Consider the following 20,757-nt stretch of genomic DNA (forward strand, 5'->3'; position numbering starts at 1 on the left):
AGTGGCCCACAAACCACTTCAGAATTCTCGCCTTGAGAACCCCATGAACATTATGAAAGTCAAAAAGATAGGACACTGAAAGATGAACTCCCCAGGTCGGTAGGTGCCCAATAAGCTGCTGGAGATCAGTGGAGAAATAACTCCAGAAAGAATGAAGGGATGGAGCCAAAGCAAAAACAATACCCAGTTGTGGATGTGACTGGTGATAGAAGCAAGGTCCGACGCTGTAAAGAGCAATATTGCATAGGAACCTGGAATGTTAGGTCCATGAATCAAGGCAAATTGGAAGTGGTCGAACAGGAGATTACAAGAGTGAACATTGACATTCTAAGAATCAGCGAACTAAGATGGACTGGAATGGGTGAATTTAACTCAGATGACCACTATATCTACTATTGTGGGCAGGAATCCATTAGAAGAAATGGAGTAGCCATCATAGTCAACAAAAGAGTCCAAAATGTAGTACATGGATGCAATCTCAAAAATGACAGAATGATCTCTGTTTGTTTCCAAGGCAAACCATTCAATATCACAGTAATCCAAGTCTATGCCCTGACCAGAATCGCTGAAGAAGCTGAAGTTGAATGGTTCGGTGAAGACCTACAAGATCTTTTAGAACTAACACCCCCAACAAGATGTCCTTTTCATTATAGGGGAATGGAATGCAAAAGTAGGAAGTCAAGAAACACCCGGAGTAACAGGCAAATTTGGCCTTGGAGTGCAGAATGAAGCAGGGCAAAGACGTACAGTTTTGCCAAGAGAACCCACTGGTCATAACAAACACCCTCTTCCAACAACACAAGAGAAGACTCTACACATGGACATCACCAGATGGTCAACACCAAAATCAGATTGATTATATTCTTTGCAGCCAAAGATGGAGAAGCTCTATACAGTCAGCAAAAACAAGACTGGGAGCCGACTGTGGCTCAGATAATGAACTCCGTATTGCCAAATTCAGACTTAAATTGAAGAAAGTGGGGAAAACCACTAGACCATTCAGGTATGACCTAAGTTAAATCCCTTATGATTATACAGTGGAAGTGAGAAATAGATTTAAGGGGACTAGATCTGATAGAAGAGTACCTGATGAGCTATGCACGGAGGTTCAAAACATTGTAGAGGAGACAGGGCTAAAGACAATACCCAAGAAAAAGAAATGCAAAAAAGCAAAATGGCTGTCAGAGGGGGCCTTACAAATAGCTGTGAAAAGAAGAGAAGCGAAAAGCAAAGGAGAAAAGGAAAGATATAACCATTTGAATGCAGAGTTCCAAAGAATAGCAAGAAGAGATAAGAAAGCCTTCCTCAGCGATCTTTGCAAAGAAATAGAGGAAAACAATAGAATTGGAAAGACTAGAGATCTCTTCAAGAAAATTAGAGATACCATGAGAACATTTCATGCAAAAATGGGGTCAATAAAGGACAGAAATATTATGGACCTAACAGAAGCAGAAGATATTAGGAAAAGGTGGCAAGAATACACAGAAGAACTGTACAAAAAAGATCTTCATGACTCAGATAATCACGATGGTGTGATCACTCACCTAGAGCCAGACATCCTGGATGTGAAGTCAAGTGGGCCTTAGGAAGCATCACTACGAATAAAGCTAGTGGAGGTGATGGAATTCCAATTGAGCTCTTTCAAATCCTGAAAGATGATGCTGTGAAAGTGATGCAGTCAATATGCCAGCAAATTTGGAAAACTCAGCAGTGACCACAGGACTGGAAAAGGTCAGTTTTCATTCCAATCCCAAAGACAGGCAATGCCAAAGAATGCTCAAACTACCGAACAATTGCACTCATCTCACATGCTAGTAATGCTCATAATTCTCCTAGCCAGGCTTCAGCAATACATGAACCATGAACTTCCAGATACTCAAGCTGGTTTTAGAAAAGACAGAGGAACCAGAGATCAAGTTGCCAACATCCACTGGATCATCGAAAAAGGAAGAGAGTTCCAGAAAAACATCTACTTCTGCTTTATTGACTATGCCAAAGCCTTTGACTGTGTGGATCACAATAAACTATGGAAAATTCTGAAAGAGATGGGAATACCAGACCACCTGACCTGCCTCTTGAGAAACCCCTATGCAGGTCAGGAAGCAACAGTTAAAACTGGACATGGAACAACAGATTTGGTTCTAAATAGGAAAAGGAGTACGTCAAGGCTGTATATTGTCACCCTGTTTACTCAACTTGTATGCAGAGCACATCATGAGAAACACTGGGCTGGAAGAAGCACAAGCTGGAATCAAGATTGCCAGAAGAAATATCAATAACCTCAGATATGCAGATTTCACCATCCTTATGGCAGAAAGTAAAGAAGAACTAAAGAGCCTCTTGATGAAAGTGAAAGAGGAAAGTGAAAAAGTTGACTTAAAACTCAACATTCAGAAAACTAAGATCATTGCGTCTGGTCCAATTACTTCATGGCAAATAGATGGCGAAACCGTGGAAACAGTGGCTGACTTTATTTTCTTGGGCTCAAAAATCACTGCAGATGGTGATTGCAGGCATGAAATTAAGACACTTACTCCTTGGAAGGAAAGCTATGACCAACATAGACAGGATAATAAATAGCAGAGACATTACTTTGTCAACAAAGGTCCATCTAGTCAAGGCTATGGTTTTTCCAGTAGTCATGTATGGATGTGAGAGTTGGACTATAAAGAAAGTCGAGCACCGAAGAATTGATGCTTTTGAACGGTAATGTTGGAGAAGACTCTTCAGAGTCCCTTGAACTGCAAGGAGATTCAACCAGTCCATCCTAAAGGAGCTCAGTCCTGGGTGTTCATTGGTAGGACTGAGGCTGAGGCCACCTGATGCGAAGGGCTGACTCACTGGAAAAGACCCTGATGCTGGGAAAGATTGAGGGCAGGAGGAGAAGGGGATGACAGAGGATGAGATGGTTGGAAGACATCACACTCTCAATGGACATGGGTTTGGGTAAACTCTGGGAGTTGGTGATGAACAGGGAGGTCTGCCGAGCTGTGGTTCATGGGGTCGCAAATAGTCGGACACGACTGAACTGAACTGAATTTAATTAATAGAATCTTTAATATTAAAACCAACACATTTCCTATTCAAACTTCTAGATGATGAAATATTCTTTTAATAGATTACTGGATTAAATTTACTAATACATTGTTTATGGTTTTTATTATTATATTTACTTTTTTTTTTTCTTGGTGGCGCTACATGATGTGTGGGATCTTATTTCTCTCACTATGTACTGAACCTATGCCCTTTGTATTAGAAACTCAGAGTCTTGACCAGTGGACCACCAGGGAATTCCCTATCGATCTTTTTAATAAGGTTGTTTTGTAGTCTTTTAAATGTGGGTTTGTTTGGTTTTCTTTGCCTGTGTTTGCCATGGTTGTAATCTGGATAATGTCATAAAATTAAGTATTCAAGAACGTTTTGTTTGCTATGTTCAGAAATGATCAAGGACCCTATGAAAAAATAACCCTACTCAATTTTTAAAGTTTTTTTCTTTTGATAATTCAGCCACCATTTCCCTTAATTTATCATAGTGTTATGTGACAAATGCTCAAATCATTTGCACTCTTCTATATGATTGTAGCCTCTTTCTTACCTCTAATACTGTGTATGTAGATTTTTCTCTATTTGTCTTGTCTCACTAAATTCAACCTTCTAAGTTGGTTAATTTTCATACTTTTTCAAAAATATTTGGTCCTAGCCTTATTATTTAAAATGACAATTTATCATATATAATTTCTTATTCCTGAATTTCTAATTTATATATTTTTTCACATTTATTGAATTGAATTTGATTTTACATTCAGTTCAGTTCAGTCGCTCAGTCCTGTCCGACTCTTCGTGACCCCATGAATCGCGGCACGCCAGGCCTCCCTGTTCATCACCAACTCCCGGAGTTCACTCAGACTCATGTCCATCGAGTCAGTGATGCCATCCAGCCATCTCATCCTCTGTCATCCCCTTCTCCTCCTGCCCCTAATCCCTCCCAGCATCAGAGTCTTTTCCAATGAGTCAACCCTTCGCATGAGGTGGCCAAAGTACTGGAGTTTCAGCTTCAGCATCATTCCCTCCAAAGAAATCCCAGGGCTGATCTCCTTCAGAATGGACTGGTTGGATCTTCTTGCAGTCCAAGGGACTCTCAAGAGTCTTCTCCAACACCACAGTTCAAAAGCATCAACTCTTCGGCACTCAGTCTTCTTCACAGTCCAACTCTCACATCCATACATGACCACAGGAAAAACCATAGCCTTGACTAGACGGACCATTGTTGGCAAAGTAATGTCTCTGTTTTTCAATATGCTATCTAGGTTGGTCATAACTTTCCTTCCAAGGAGTAAGCATCTTTTAATTTCATGGCAGCAGTCACTATCTGCAGTGATTTTGGAGCCCAGAAAAATAAAGTCTGACAGTGTTTCCACTGTTTTCCCATCTATTTCCCATGAAGTGATTTTACATAATGACATCATCTTATATTAGTTTTTATTATTTAATAATGAGTATTTTTGAATTATGAAAAATAAGGTATAGAGAATTCTTTGTAATCATGAATACTTAGATAGCTGTGATTTTCCCTTTGACCATAGAGTTTTATGTAAAAATTTTAAAAAAGAAAAATGTGCCATGTTGATTTCTTTGTTTTGTTCTTGTTATTTATTTGTTATCTTATTGCATTTTGAAGAAAGATTATCAGTATTATAACTGCTTGCTGTGTATTTACTTGTTTTGCAGGGTTTTTTGTATCTTATTACAAGATTAAATTTTATAAATATTTGAAGCACTGCTTTAGGAGAAGTGATCTCTTAGAATGTAAGGTTTAATAAAACAGAATCTATTGAATCAAACATTAATTATTCAAATAATTTTATGTTTTCCTTTTTAACATTATGATATCTATTCCCCTTATGAATTTCTACCTTTCATACTGCATCTCAATCCATATTCTTATAATTTCATCATTCATATCTTACTTCATGGAGTTTATATTTTATTGCATTTTATCAAGCTAAAATTAATTTATTTCATAGAAAGTTACTTGGCATGTTATACTCTCACCTCTGCCTGTTAAGCACTACATCTTCTTTTCTGGCTCACATAGGTATTTTTCTCTCTTCTCAAATTTGAATATTAATACTTCCTCTCTGTTCCTGAAGTTGTCCTACAGTGCGTTGTTCAGATTCTCCTTAAATTCCCTCACTGTTCACCAGGCTTTTGTTGAATCACTTTCTTAGTTTCCATGTCAGATGGTGGATTTGTAAAACCAATTCAAAATTCCATAACCTGAAAGACATAATGAGTTAGGGTAATGGGCATATCTGGTAGGTCAATCTTTGCTGTGTGGTATCATTTTTAGTTATAGAATTATTTCCATTTTACTACAGAGATTTGCTAGCCTAGTTTATATTGGTACCTGAGGCTAGAAATATGTAGCTTTCAGTATAATTTCACACTGAAATTAACAGTAAATACTTCCTTTGGGGAATATCCCATCTTGCACCTTCCTTTTCTTAGGATGACATGGCTTGAGGGTACCACTAATGTGACTTTGTCAGACTCTGCAAATCTACTACAGATGTTTACATATATTTGAACTTTAGTATTGGGCAGAGTTTTAATTTATCCCATGGGGAACCTGTCTCTTTAGAAAGGATCTGTTGAGAATATTTACAAATATTTTGCCATAGTTAATAGACTAGGATCCCATTCAGGTGACTTAAGTGATGAGTCTATTGATAGATATTCAACCCATACTGGGTGATTAAATCTTTTTTCTAGAATTCTTGGATTTCAGAATCCAAGAGGGATTCTGAGGGAATCCCTCAGAGGATTTTCCATGAGGGAAAATTCACGGATCCCAATTGGTATGCATGTGGAGTAAGTTCTCTGCAGTATGATTGCAAGTGGGCACTGAGGGCTCACTGCTCTAATACTTACTCATTCTTCCCTGCATGTGTACACTTCAACCGGATGACTTCTCTGATTACTAGGAGTCAGTTGGATTTTTTCTCCATAAATACATCAATATTTTTGCATGTGTAATTATTGAACTTAATGGAATATTATGCAAGATATAGAAATGAATTAGTCACAAAGTCATATAAGAGAATGTACTTAGTAGCTGGTATTTTTGTGTTATTAATAATTCTTAGTTATCCAAATTTAGCCACATCTGAAGCTGTACTCTGCTTTGCTGGACTGGAGTTATCTTAGCCTCTCTTGCTTTACGCTATTTGGCAAACTCCAGCTTTATCCTTTGGGGCCTTTGCTTCGATAAAATTTTTTTAACATTTAAGTTCATTTGAATTAGGTTTCTGTAACATGAATATAAAAATACATAATAAATACACATGGTTATGTAACCTCATGACACTCAGAGGGTGATATTATGAGTGAACATTAATATGCAGTTACATCATCTTCAATATAAAATAGTCAATGACTGAATGGTTATTTTTCTTCCAAGGATTTTGTATACACAAAAGAAACCCATAACTGACCTGCATTTAAAAGACTTTCTGATTAATCTGGGATCTCTAGTCTCTCTGTAACAAATGCAACTGACTGTTGCCTGTTGCATTCTGGGTGTTCAAGGCTAGTAAGCTTCTCTCTAAACACTTTCCATGTGTATACATCTATTCATCTATTAAGTAGATTCTTATTTCTGTGATTGCTAATAATCTGTTTTGTTGTTTCTCTCAAAATGCCAATATTCTTATGTTGCTATTTATGAAATGTAATAGACTATAACGTAAATTATAAAAGATAAATATAAATGTGAAAATCGTTGCTTTGATGAAGAGAAAATGAATTACTTTGTAAGGGTTTGGTAGAAAAAAGTTGAATTCAGTGGGATTGAAACCAGTGTATGATGAAAAAGTCTTTGCTGAATTTTGGAAAATTTTGCATTTGCCTAAAACTGGGCTGTTTTGTGAAATCCCACTAGATTTTAGATCTTAACTAGATGAAAAGACAATTAAAACTTAAATAAATAGATCCATATTCATAAAGAAAAGAATTTCTCTACTGTAAAAGTATTTGTGGAACAATATAGATTATAAGTTTTAAGGTATGTATCACTATTTTTTATAATTCTTAATTCAAACTTTTAAGATTAATTGAATAATTCTTATCCTGAGTTTTGCTGTGTTTTCTTAGGAGAGTTCAACTCAATTTCTTAGTTTTCTTTCTCATCACATATCTCTGTACATTTTATTTTCTGTAGGACCTCTCTTAACCTTTTAATTTTCTGATTTAGAAATGGACAAATTATTCCAGTGGATAAACATTACTAAGATGTGTCCTTATGCTTCTATTTCTTCTTAAGTTAATATGATTAAATAGAAAGACTCACATTCCATATGAGGCATCGAAGTATAGACTTTTTAGGAAAGCCAAGGAAGAGTGGATCAGAGAATGTGCTGGGAATCAGGACATCTGGATTCCAACCCTGACTCTTACATTTCCTTAACTGAGTGACTTTGGTCCATTTATTGTGGTTCTCTGTGCCTCAGTTCTCCTTTGGGTAAAAAGAAGGAAGTTGTATTACCTACTTCCTAAGGCTGTTTTCAATATTAAATGACTTAATACACATCCAGCCTTTTACAGTACAACGTCATTATCACTTAGTCAATAGCAAACCCATAAATATCTCAGGACACTTCTTGAGTTCTCAGATTTCAAGAACTAAATCTAAAACTTAATAAACAAATAGTTTTTTTAATACATATAATTAAGAATTTCCATTTTTGATAATATTTTGCTAATAATTTCTTTAAAGGTCACAATCGCGCATGTATGTGTGTGTTACAGGAACGAATTAATTAGAAATAAGCCCTTTTACATGAGGAAAGCAGGTAGGCTGAAACAACATCTTCAGGGGGAAAAAAATAAGCTCAAGGGCTGGATTATCAAATGTAGCAGCTCAGTGGTTCAATTCATACCTGACAGGCTTCAGAGACACTATGCAAATTGATCTCTCAGCTGCAAGGGTAATTAACATGGGTTTGTTGCAAGGATCTGTTCTTCTATCCATTCTTCTTCATGATTATTTTAGTGGCTTAACTATTGTCTGTAACTACTTAATCCACTTTAGAGCAGATATAAAATTACCTTACTCTTGCATGGAAAATAAGACTTCTACCCTCTTCAAAATGCACGCTGTCTACTTGATAATGCTAAGGTTGGCACGCCAGGTGGAGACGCAGGAAAACGATGCCGGCAGTGCAGTCCTTTTACGTTCAGATTCTGATTTGAATTGATCTTTTTGATCTTCTTGGTGTTGCATACTTATTAGTGGATTTGCTATTTATATCTCTTCTTGGTTCATTAGCATTGGAGTATGCGTGTGTGTGTGTGTGTGTGTGTGTGTGTTTGTACGTATTCATATGTTGCAGGGCAGTTAGCGGCAAAAGCATTTGGGCCATCATCAAAGCTGTCAAGCATAACTGGACTTCTCTCTAGCCAGAGAAAGTCACATAAGCTCTTAAAAATTTTGCATGTGATTGGATCACTCAGAATTATGTTCAGTGTTTCTCAAAGACTCCTTAAAGTTCCTTATGAGGTTGCAGGATCTGATTCAAAGGGCAAGTTCACACAGTGTTACCCATTCAGCACTTGAATAGGGGCATCTCTGTGAAAAGGATTTGCAGAAACTCAGTACTTCAATGACAACAAGAATAGTTGTGTAGATTGTGTTTTACAGACAATATAGTCAGTTGTCTATGTTATATTTTGTTAATTAAAATCTAATAAAGTAAAAAATCAATTTTACAGAGTTGATTTCAATCTTGCATCTATTTAGAAATCCTACAATGTAAAAATCAGCTGCTTACTGCAACAATCCTGTGTCTATCCTCATGCATCACTGATACAGAGGATTCTACAGCACTAATCTCTCATGGGTTTTTCCTTTTTTACCTGTTGGAGATTTAAATTATTTTTATTACTTTTCCTTATTTCAAATAATCTTTTTATGTCTCCTTGTGCATAGATGTGAATTTTTTTTTCTAGGCACTGCTAGATTGATGGATATGTGGTTTCAGATTTGCCAGGGTGTCAATTACTCCCCAAATGGTTAAACATATGTACCTTATACCACCACAACTGTGTGACTTCTTTTTGTTCCACGTACTCACTATCTCTTGATATTGTCTGATGTTTAAAATGTAGCCAGTAGGATTACATAGTGAAATACTATCATTTTTTTAATTTTTATTTTTTGTTTACTGAAGCCATTGAGCATTTGTTCAACATTTATTGGCTTTGTAGGTTTCCTCTTCTGAAAAGTGTTTTGTCTGTCATTTGCCTATTTGGAATGAATTGCTTTCATTTTTGTATGAATGTCTATGTTGGAACAATCCATTTTGCTCTGTAGCTTATAATTTCATATTTTCAGTGTCTTTTGATGTGTAGCAATTTTCATTTTTTGTTGACAAATTTGTCCACCTTTGTTTTTATGAATTTTGTTTTGGGGAAGTTGATTAAAATGCTTTCCGAATCACAATGTCACAAATATAATTTCTTTATTATCTTCTGAAATTTTAAGGTTTTACTATAGAAAATGTATTTTGCTTAGAAGATATGAGGTAGGAATAGCGTTTTATTTTCCCCACTATAGAACCATTTGTCCCAATGCCATTTATTGAATAATTCAACTGCTGTACCATTCCTGTTATAAATCAACTTTTCTTTTATGTGTGGTTAAGTATACTCTATTTTGTAACATAGATCTCTTTTTTATCTTTATAGCAACTTCATAGTCTTAACTGCTGCTGCTAAGTCACATCAGTTGTGTCCGACTCTATGCGACCCCATAGATGGCAGCTCACCAGGCTCCCCATCCCTGGGATTCTCCAGGCAAGAACATTGGAATGGGTTGCCATTTCCTTCTCCAGTGGCATGAAAGTGAAAAGTGAAAGGAAGTTGCTCAGTTGTGTCCGACTCTTAGAGACCCCACGGACTGCAGCCCACCAGGCTCTTCCGTCCATGGGATTTTCCCAGGCAAGAGTACTGGAGTGGGATGCCATTTCCTTCTCTGTCATAGTCTTAACTACTACAACTTAAAATAAGTCTTGAAGTTGACTCAGTGATATAAAAGCTAAAATTGTTCTTGACCTTTTCACCTACATTTTGAAACTGGCTTGTCAAACTCTAGTCAAAATCTTATTTGAGGTTAGAATGGAATTGTATTCAATATATATTAATTTGAGGTAAAACTAACATTTTTAATTAGGTCTTCTTATCTAAGAATGTAGTTTACTTTCCTGCTTATAAAGTTTTATGTCTTTTAATAAAGTTGTATACTTTTCTATTTCAAGTTCAGTCGTGCAGTCATGTCTGACTCTTTGCAACCCCATGAACTGCAGCACGCCAGGCATCCCTGTCCATCACCAACTCCCGGAGTCCACACAAACCCATGTCCATTGAGTCGGTGATGCCATCACCATCTTATCCTCTGTCATCCCCTTATCCTCCCACACTCAATCCTTCCCAGCATCAGGGCCTTTTCAAATGAGTCAGCTCTTCGCATCAGGTGGCCAAATACTGGAGTTTCAGCTTCAACATCAGTCCTTCCAATGAACACCCAAGACTGATCTCCTTTAGGAAGGACTTCTTGGATCTCCTTGCAGTCCAAGGGACTCTCAAGAGTCTTCTCCAACACCACAGTTCAAAAGCATCAATTCTTTGGCGCTCAGCTTTCTTTATAGTCCAACTCTTACATCCATACATGACTACTAGAAAAACCATAGTCTTGACTAATGGACCTTTGCTGGCGAAGTAATGTCTTTGCTTTTTAATATGCTGTCTAGGTTGGTCATAACTTTCCTTTCAAGGAGTAAGCATCTTTTAATTTCATGGCTGCAATCACCATCTGCAGTGATTTTGGAGCCCCCCAAAATAAAGTCTGTTTCCACTGTTTCCCCATCTATTTGCCATGAAGTGATGGGACCGGATGTGATGATCTTAGTTTTCTGAATGTTGAGTTTTTAAGCCAACTTTTTCATTCTCCTCATTCACATTCATCAACAGGCTTTTTAGTTCTTCTTCACTTCTGCTATAAGGGTGGTGTCATCTGTATATCTGAGGTTATTGATATTTCTCCCGGCAATCTTGATTCCAGCTTGTGCTTCTTCCAGCCCAGTGTTTCTCATGATGTACTCTGCATACACGTTAAATAAGCAGGGTGACAATATACAGCTTTGATGTACTCCTTTTCCTATTTGTCACCAGTCTGTGGTGTTGTTCAAAGTCCAGTTCTAACAGTTGCTTCCTGACCTGCATATAGGTTTCTCAAGAGGCAGGTCAGGTGGTCTGGTATTCCCATCTCTTTCAGAATTTTCTACAGTTTATTGTGATCCACACAGTCAAAGGCTTTGGCATAGTCAATAAAGCAGAAATAGATGTTTTTCTGGAACTCTTTTGCTTTTTCTAAAACCACCTTGAACATCTGGAAGTTCATGGTTCAATTACTGCTGAAGCCTGGCTTGGAGAATTTTAAGCATCACTTTACTAGCGTGTGAGATGAGTGCAATTGTGCAGTCGTTTGAGCATTATTTGGCATTGCCTTTCTTTGGGATTGGAATTAAAACTGACGTTTTCCAGTCCTGTGGCCACTGCTGAGTTTTCCAAATTTGCTGACATATTGAATGCAGCACTTTCACAGCATCATCTTTCAGGATTTGAAATAGCTCAACTGGAATTCCATCACCTCTACTAGCTTTGTTTGTAGTGATGCTTCCTAAGGCCCACTTGACTTCACATTCCAGGATGTCTGGCTCTAGGTGAGTGATCACACCATTGTGATTATCTGGATCGTGAAGATCTTTTTTGTACAGTTCTTCTATGTATTGTTGCCACCTCTTCTTAATATCTTCTGTTAGGTCCCTATGCTATTGTAAATATGATATTACATTTTCTAAGATATATTGCTTTGCCATAGAAATGATAAATTTATCTTCTCTTCACCAATGTTCTTTATCAGGTTAATTCTTGTTATTTTTAATGTAGGTCAAATATTTTTAATGTAGCTCAAATAATGGTGATTTTAATATTTCTTTTCTAATTTCTATTTAGCCATGTGTTACTTTATTTAATATGACTCTATCAGTAAAATTCTCATAGAAAATTTGAATAATAGTGATTGTGTCTATTCTGATCCTTATTTTGAAAACAGTTTTTCTGTGAGCTCTCCTTTATGTATATTTTAGCAATTGAGTTTTAATACATAGCCTTACTACATGCAGTTTTGTTTCTATTCATAGTTTCCTAAGATGCTTAATCATGAATAAGTGCTGGGTTTTTAAACAAATAATTTTAATATATCTGATGAGATAATAATTTTTCTCTTCTTATCTGCTAGTATGGTGAATTGTGTTGGCATTAATATAGATATATGAATCATCTTGTATTCATTGGATAAACATTTCTTAGTCTTGATTCATTTAAAAAATAAATTTTTTTTTTGCTAAGATTGGTTTAAAATATTTTGATTCTGTATTCATGAGTAAGGGAGTGAAGTACAATTTTCTTCCATATTACTCATCATGGTTTTTATAGCATGATAATTGTAGCTCTATAAATTGATCTGGGAAATTTATTTCCTGTTTTTCTTCTTACTGGAAGAATTTTTGTAAGGATAGAATTACATGTTCCATGAAATTTTAGTAGACTATCTACAGTATTTCCCCCTTCCCTAGAACACCTAACCCTACTGTTTAACTCTTGCTACTAACTAAACTAGAACAGGTAATGTAGTTCTGGAAATTACTAACATTTCCCGAAAGGAAATTCTCATTGTTTCATTAATTCTTAGTTTCTTCTATTACATAAATATTACTACACAAATCATCACTCTAATACTCCATTGTTATCTCCTTTTCATCTTATTCTGTCTTAAGATCTCAAAGGTTTGTTTGCTTGTTTATGGATACATGGGCGTTAAAGACATGCATCTCAAGTATTTCCTATTCTTCAAATTTGTCCTCATTAGATTGCTAGAATGGCTACAGGATTTGGGAATGAGCCCAAGAAGTAACTGATTGGATACATTTAGTTTGAGATTAATGGGATATACTTTTGAGGTTTACAGGCAGTTTCATCTTTATTATATTGGTGCTAGTCAGCCTGATGTAAAAGTAGCTTCCAAGTATATTGCTATTGTGTCAATGTAGGTTACATGATCCAAAGTTACAGGTCCACAGCTCATACCGTAATATAAATATGTCCTTTAGCAATTGGCACTGGAACCATGTAGGCAGTGAGAGAAGTGATACTTATAATCACAGACCAAGGTGCTGGTCTGTTGGGAGTTCTGCCCATCATTAGATGGGCAAAATTATCAGCATAAAAAATAAAGAGCTCTTCTATCAGAAGTATAGATGGCTCAGATGGTAAAGAAGCCACCCGCAGTGCAGGAGACTTGTGTTTGATCTCTGGATCAGAAAGAGTCCGTGGAGGAGGAAATGACAACCCACTCCAGTATTCTTGCCTGGTGAATTCCATGGACAGAGGAGGCTGGCGGGCTATAGTCTGTGTAGTCTCAAAGAGTCGGAGATGACTGAGCAACTAACACACAACATGTACTACTAACACTCCATAGAAGGTGATCACACTTGATAAAGCAATAATAAACACACCATATATTTTTCTGTTGTGAATCTCAAAAAAATATAATTTATTAATTTACGTGGTTTAGTGCCCAAAGTTTTAATGAGAGTATAAAGGGTAGTGTCTTTGTGTGAGATGATGCATGTTTAATGTAGCCCAGTGTATTAGATATATATTTCAGTATATATGACCTTGAAGTAGGGTGTATATGGATAAACTGAAGTAAAAGATTACCACCAACACAGTCAATTGGCCTGAAGATGAACTATTCCAGAGACCAAAATCTCACCTCTATCCATTAATAAGTCAATGTACTGAAATCAGAGTAACTTGATCATATAAAATATTTCTGTAAATTAGGACAGGATGGTAAATCTTAAAATGTTGACTATGTCTTAAGTTCAGATTAATCTTGTGTGTGTGTATATATATATATTATATATTCAAAATTATTGATCATACAAAAATTCAAATATAACAGAAATTCAAAAATTCACCCCCCAAAATAAAATTGCTGTAGACTTAGAAGAATCCACCAGCAATGCAGGACACCTTGGTTCAATTTCTGAGTTGGGAAGATCCCCTGGAGAAGAGAACAGCTACCCACTCCAGTATTCTGGCCTGGAGAATTCCATGGACTGCAATCCATGGGGTCACAAAGAGTTGGACATGACTGAGAAACTTTCACTAGAATGTAAAAAGTATACCCTATTTTGACAATGGGTGATAGCTAACCATATGAAGTTTCAAAATTTTTCTCAACTGCCAATTATTTTAAAAAAATCATCAGCATTATTAGAAAAAAGGCATTTATCTGTGTGTTCTCTCTATAGAACGTTATATCACAAAAATTGTAAGATGAGGAGGTAGTTAAAGAATAAGAAGCTTAAACATATAGGGAAAAAGTAGTACAGAGATGTGCCAGAGAATTAATTGTAAAACTACTATAGTATACAATAGTTAAATATTATAAAATTATTATAATATAATTTAACTAATAATTATATAATTAATATATTATTAAATAATTATCATATATTATAATATAATATTTTCATATCTTTGATTAACTTCACATTCTAAATATTTTACTTTTTTCCCTAATGATACTGTATAACTATAATGCCTATGTTTAGATCACACTTCCACCTTACAATCAAATTCTTATCCTCAAAACACCAGTCTGTTTCTTTTGTGGAGCTCATTAAGTGGATTCATATTTCTAAAGTTAGTTGAAACATGTGGATAAGTGAACATGAACTTATGTGATCCCTTTGAGAAGGAAATGGGAACCCACTCCAATATTCTTGCTTGGAGAATTCCATGGACAGAGGAGCCTGTCTGGCTACAGTCCAGAATCTCCAAGAGTCAGACACAACTAAGCAACTAAGACACATACACTATCCTGCATTAATCGAATAGCTAAGATGAAGCACTTTGAAAATTATTCCAAAAAATTGGGGAAAAAATATAGATGTATAATCCAATTGGGTCTGGCTTTGTTTTTCTGGATTTATAATTATTCAGTATCTAACAAATACGTTTAATATCTATCACCTGATTAACATCAGGGATAAACATCAGGGCTACATTATGGGCTAAAGATCACAGAAAATCAAAGTTCAATTGTCAAAGAGCTACTGTCCCAGTGGAAGGCACAGGCCAAAATTTCCATTTCATAATATAGTAGAACAAGTCTAAATATTGTGTATGTGTAGTGTCCTGTGAGAACAGCTAAAATCATCTGGCAGGCTGTGTGTGTGCTCAGTGTTGTCTGACTCTGCAATTCCACGGACTGCAGCCAGTCGGACTCCTCTGTCCATAGAATTTTCCAGCAAGAATACTGGAGTGGGTTGCCATTTCCTACTCCAGGGAATCTTCCCAACTCAAGGATCAAATTCACATCTTTTTCATCTCCTGCATTGGCAGATGGATTCTTTACCACTGAGCCACCTGGGCTGGTATCAAAGTAAATGAGATAGTTTTTCAAAAGAGAACATTTTAAAATAAATAAGTTGTATTAATCTAAAACCATATAATTATAAAGACCTTTGGAATCTAGTTGCTAATAAAGAAATGAGAGTACTCCCTTTGATAGCTCAGTTGGTGGAGTGGAGGTCTGTAGTTCTTCCCCGTATAGTCATCATCACATCGCTGGTTCAATTCCAGAAGAGTTGATGTTTTACTAACATGACACTATAAACCAACTATACTCTAATAAAAATTTAAAAAAAAAGCACTTTCCATATGGAAAAAAAGAAGTAGTACTTCAAGCATCTGTGACTTTAGCATTTCACACTGAAATTTCAATATGAGGATCTTAATTTGTAAGCACATAATATAGGCAACAAGGTGTGAGATATCTACATAGACTCTGTTGTATGCTTTTTCTTTTACTTATCTAAATAAAATTATCAAACAGTAGATCAATGCAGAAATTATCTTTAAGCAATTAAAAATTAAAAAAAAATTCTTTATAGAATTATTAAAATGATGAACATCAAAGGCCAAAAGTTTTGACTTCCAACATATGACTAGTGTAAGACACCATCTGTTTTCAGTTTTGGAAAAATTCCCATATCTATACACTAAAACACTAGTTTTTAATTACTTAAAAATTTTTTTTCTTTTGAAAATATCTCAAACATGCAAAAAGTTGCAAATAGAGGATAAAGAACTTATTTTTTGAGTCACTTGAGTTGCTAACATTAGCCTATATTATTCTCAAATAATTTAATGTATATTTATTACATAAATAATATTTATTACATAAATAGATATAGTCACAATGCAAATGCAAGAACTTAACATCAATGCATTGCGACCACTTAATCTTCAAACCTCAGTTAATATTTCCTATCATACTAATAGTGACCTTTACAGCAAAGGATCCAGTTCAGGGTCACATTTTTTTAAGTTTGTCATGTTTCCAATCTCCTTCAGTCTGGATTAGTTGCTGGATTAGTTGCTTTTTAAAAAATATGTATTTAAAAAAATTTTTACTTTCAGGATCTGGACACTTTTGAAGATTATAGGCCATTCGTCTTATAGAACATCCATCACTTTGGTTTTTCTGATTTTTATTTTAATCAGATGATGGCTACATGTTCTTGTTAACAATGTCACAGTAGTGGAATTAAAAAAAAAACTTTTTACGTTGCAGTACAGTTGAATAACAACATGGTGTTAGTTTCAGGCGTACAACAAGTGATTCAGTTATACATATACATGCATCTAATCTTTATGCTGCCCAGTCATTTAGAGCCCTGTGATTCTTCCTTCTATGACAACCACAAAAGGCGAAAGCTGAAAGAGTGGAGGATTGTGTAAAGAAGTTTTAGGCCAGTTTGTAAGTCATATTTATGATTCGGATATATATTCCATTGACCAGAACTCACTCATATGTCTAAAATGAACTCCATATGAGCTGGGAAAATGTAGCCTTCCTGTCAACACATTCATTAATTAGATTTAGTGAATGCATAGCATTTTTTCTGGAAAGGTAGAAAGTCACATTCAGCATACGACCCTTTCAAAACTATGTCTTTTTTTCCCCTCACAGGTGGTTTTTAATAATGGAATGCTAAATAACTGGATGGTTTTTAGATATGTGGCAGGTAGACTGGAGATTATTACAGTACCTGAACTGGAGAAGTAATGAGATATATATATATAGGTGAGGAGAAGATAGGATAAGTTATTACACGAGAGAGAGAAGAGATGGAAACTTATTGGACCCAAGAATCAAGTAAGAGAGTGTGAAAGTGAAAGTGTTAGTCACTCAGTTGTGCCTGATTCTTTGCGACCCTACGGACTGTAGCCCACCAGGTTCCTCTGTTCGTGGGAATTTTCAAGCAAGAATACTGGAGTGGGTTGCTATTTCCTTCTCTAGGAGATCTTCCTGACCCAGGGATCAAACCTATGACTCTTGCATTGCAGGTAGATTCTTTATCATCTGAGCCACCAGGACAGTAAGAGAGAGAGAAGTTTCATTTATGCCTGTAAAGTTTAATGATGGGTGGAATTATGCTAACATAAACAGAAATGAGCATAAAAGAAAGAGAAGACTTCAGATGAACAATGGTGAGCTCCATTTTGGATATAACAGACTTAAATTTTCAGAAGGACTACAGAAGGTGGTGTCCAGCAGTTACACAGAAAATGTACTAGAATTTATTTAAGCAGGATTGGGGCCAGATATTTAAGTTTAATTGTTTGCATAAGCATGAGTGCTTAATTCATGCAACTGTTAAGACTAGAAGCATAATAAAAAAGGCTGAAAGTGGTAAATTTATAGATGAATTCATGGAGAATAAAAATGGAAAGAGAATGAGAAAGAATAGGATTTGCTTCTTTCTGATTAGCAAGACGGTCATCTGTGGCCCATGGCTATGGAGAAAGAGGTAAAGGAAAGTAAGATGTTAATTTTCTTGGGGTAGAGATTGACAAGTTCCAGAATGAGAAAAAAGAATCTTTAATCCTGATTGTCTTAGCTTTTTTTTTTTTGCTTCTTTTCTGCTGAAGGGGTCTTTGCTATTTTATTTTCTTTAATGGTTTAATCAGATTTACAGAAAGATGTGTAGTAGTCAGTTGGGAAAGAATATTTACTTTATTATGAATTTATTTTCAATTTATACACTAAAAAGGAAGTACTAGATTTATCTGATCCAATAATCTGTTCTTGGTTTCATGTTCCTAATTATTTTACAGGAGGCAAATGGCAACACACAAATAGTAAGCTATTCAAGCAGAAAGGCCCTGCAAAGGTGGAAGATGAAAGGCAATTGATCATTCAGTAACATCCCATTGTGGGCTACAGTTAACCACACAAATTAATTATGATATGCTATTGTTTCAAAATTAGTATAGTAGTTAAGGGGCATTATTAAGATTATAATACACATTTATTCAAGGAACATTTATGAAAATTTGTTTTATTCTGAGTATTGTTCTAGAACCCGGAGATACATAAGGAGATATGAAACAGACTGCCAGTACTCTTGCCTGGAAAATCCCATGGACGGAGGAGCCTCATAGGCTGCAGTCTGTGGGGTCGCTAAGAGTCGGACACAACTGAGCGAATTCACTTTCACTTTTCACTTTCATGCATTGGAGAAGGAAATGGCAACCCACTCCAGTGTTCTTGCCTGGAGAATCCCAGGGACAGAGGAGCCTAGTTGGAGGGCGTCTATGGGGTCTCCCAGGGTCGGACACGACTGAAGTGACTTAACAGCAGCAGTAGCAGCAGCAGGTGCAAAGAGTTCTAATCCACCTGGGAAATCAGTCTATATATGAATAATTACTGTGCAGTATAATGAATGTTTGTAGAAGATACTGAAGAAACTTAGGACTCATTTAGCCTGTTAGCATAATATTGAGGTTATTTAGCTTAAAGGAAAGATATGCAGGTTGCCCATGGCTTTCACTTGTTATCACTGCTAGAGAGTAACAGGAAAATTTCTTCTGTGAAATGACCAGCAGTTTGATGTCTATTGTTTATATACATATGTTTGACTGTACTGGAGGGTGACATTCAGGAATGTGGTTAAAAATTTTGGTCAATATATGATGATAATGAGAAAGACAAGAAGAGAGAAAACAAAAATAGCAAGCTTTGGAAAATTCTGCAATCACAAAGCGCATTCACCATGCAAAACTTAAAGCAGCATTTTTCTACCCACACACCTATAACAAACCTGTTTCCATCACAGTATTTCTAATGCAAATGCTATATGCTGACATAAGTGAGTGAAGTGAAGTCGCTCAGTCGTTTTCGACTCTTTGCGACCCCATGTACTATAGCCTACCAGGTTCCACCATCCATGGGATTTTCCAGGCAAGAATTCTGGAGTGGGTTGCCATTTCCTTCTCCAGGATATCTTCCTGACCCAAGGATTGAACCTGGGGCTCCCACATTGTAGGCATTACCTTCTGAGCCACCAGGGAAGTCTAAGCTGACATAGTTATTGTATAGTCATTGTTTATTCAGAATATTGTAATTTGTTTTATTTATTTAAAGATATTTAAATAATTACTTCTCTACTTTACTGTGATTCTTAGTGGTAAAACATATTCTGGATATAAATTATTTCTAAATTTGGCTCCACTGGGTGGGAATAACAAAAGGAAATAGCAAGTGTTTTGCACAGCAATTTTTCAAATGATAGTATCTTTCGATCATATCAGTTTGTAGAATTACTTCAGTAAAAGAAAAAGTCTATGCCAAACATTTTCCAGCAATCTGGATCAAGTGTCTAAGATGAATTGGCAAAAGAAAGGGTGGGATAGCAAATTCTTGACTGCATTTGTGCATGCTTGTCTTTTAGACCATGTAACATGTAGAGAAAAATACAAATACCTACTTCCCTGATGTCAATTTTAACTCCAAAGTAACAATATATTTGGAATCTGGTATTCAGAGTTACTAAGATTTTAAAAATTTATTTTTATTCACTCATTCATTTATCATTCAACAGTGTTGAATTATGCAATTCTTACTCTACTTAGAGTGCTTCCCTGGTAGCGCAGACAATAAGAAATCTGCCTGCAATGCGGGAGACATGGGTTCGATCCCGGGGTCAAAAAGATCCTTTGGAGAAGTGAATGGCTACCCACTCCAGTATTATTGCCTGGAGAATTCCATGAACAGAGGAGCATGGCAGGCTACAGTCCATGGGATCAAAGGATCAGACATGACTGAGCAATTAACACGTTCACAGTACTTACAACCAGAAATAAAGAACTGGGTAGACATGGTTATCTGACCTGGAGTTTAAACTGTAGCAGGTAAGACAAACAAAAATAAAATTAAAATAAGTGCAACCAATGCCTTGATAAAGGAGGACTAGGTTCCTGGGAGCACACAGTATCATGCCGGGTTTGTGTGTGTGTGTGTGAATGTTTGTGAGGTGTGTATCTGTGTGTGTCTTTGTGTATACATACATGTTTGTGGTGTGTTTGTCTATGAGTCTGTATTCAGATGCAGGTCAGGACTTTCCCCAAGACAAATAATGTTCATGTGATATATTAAAAATGAATAAGGAATAGAAAAAGATAGAATATAGGCTTAATCACCCATGGTACACAGGGGACATGGGGCATAAAAAAGAGCATTGGCTTTGAAATTGATCATTGCTTGTGTGTCCTCAGGTAAGT

The sequence above is a fragment of the Bos taurus genome, chromosome 9 (assembly GCF_002263795.3).
Source record: "Bos taurus isolate L1 Dominette 01449 registration number 42190680 breed Hereford chromosome 9, ARS-UCD2.0, whole genome shotgun sequence".
NCBI lineage: Eukaryota > Metazoa > Chordata > Mammalia > Artiodactyla > Bovidae > Bos > Bos taurus.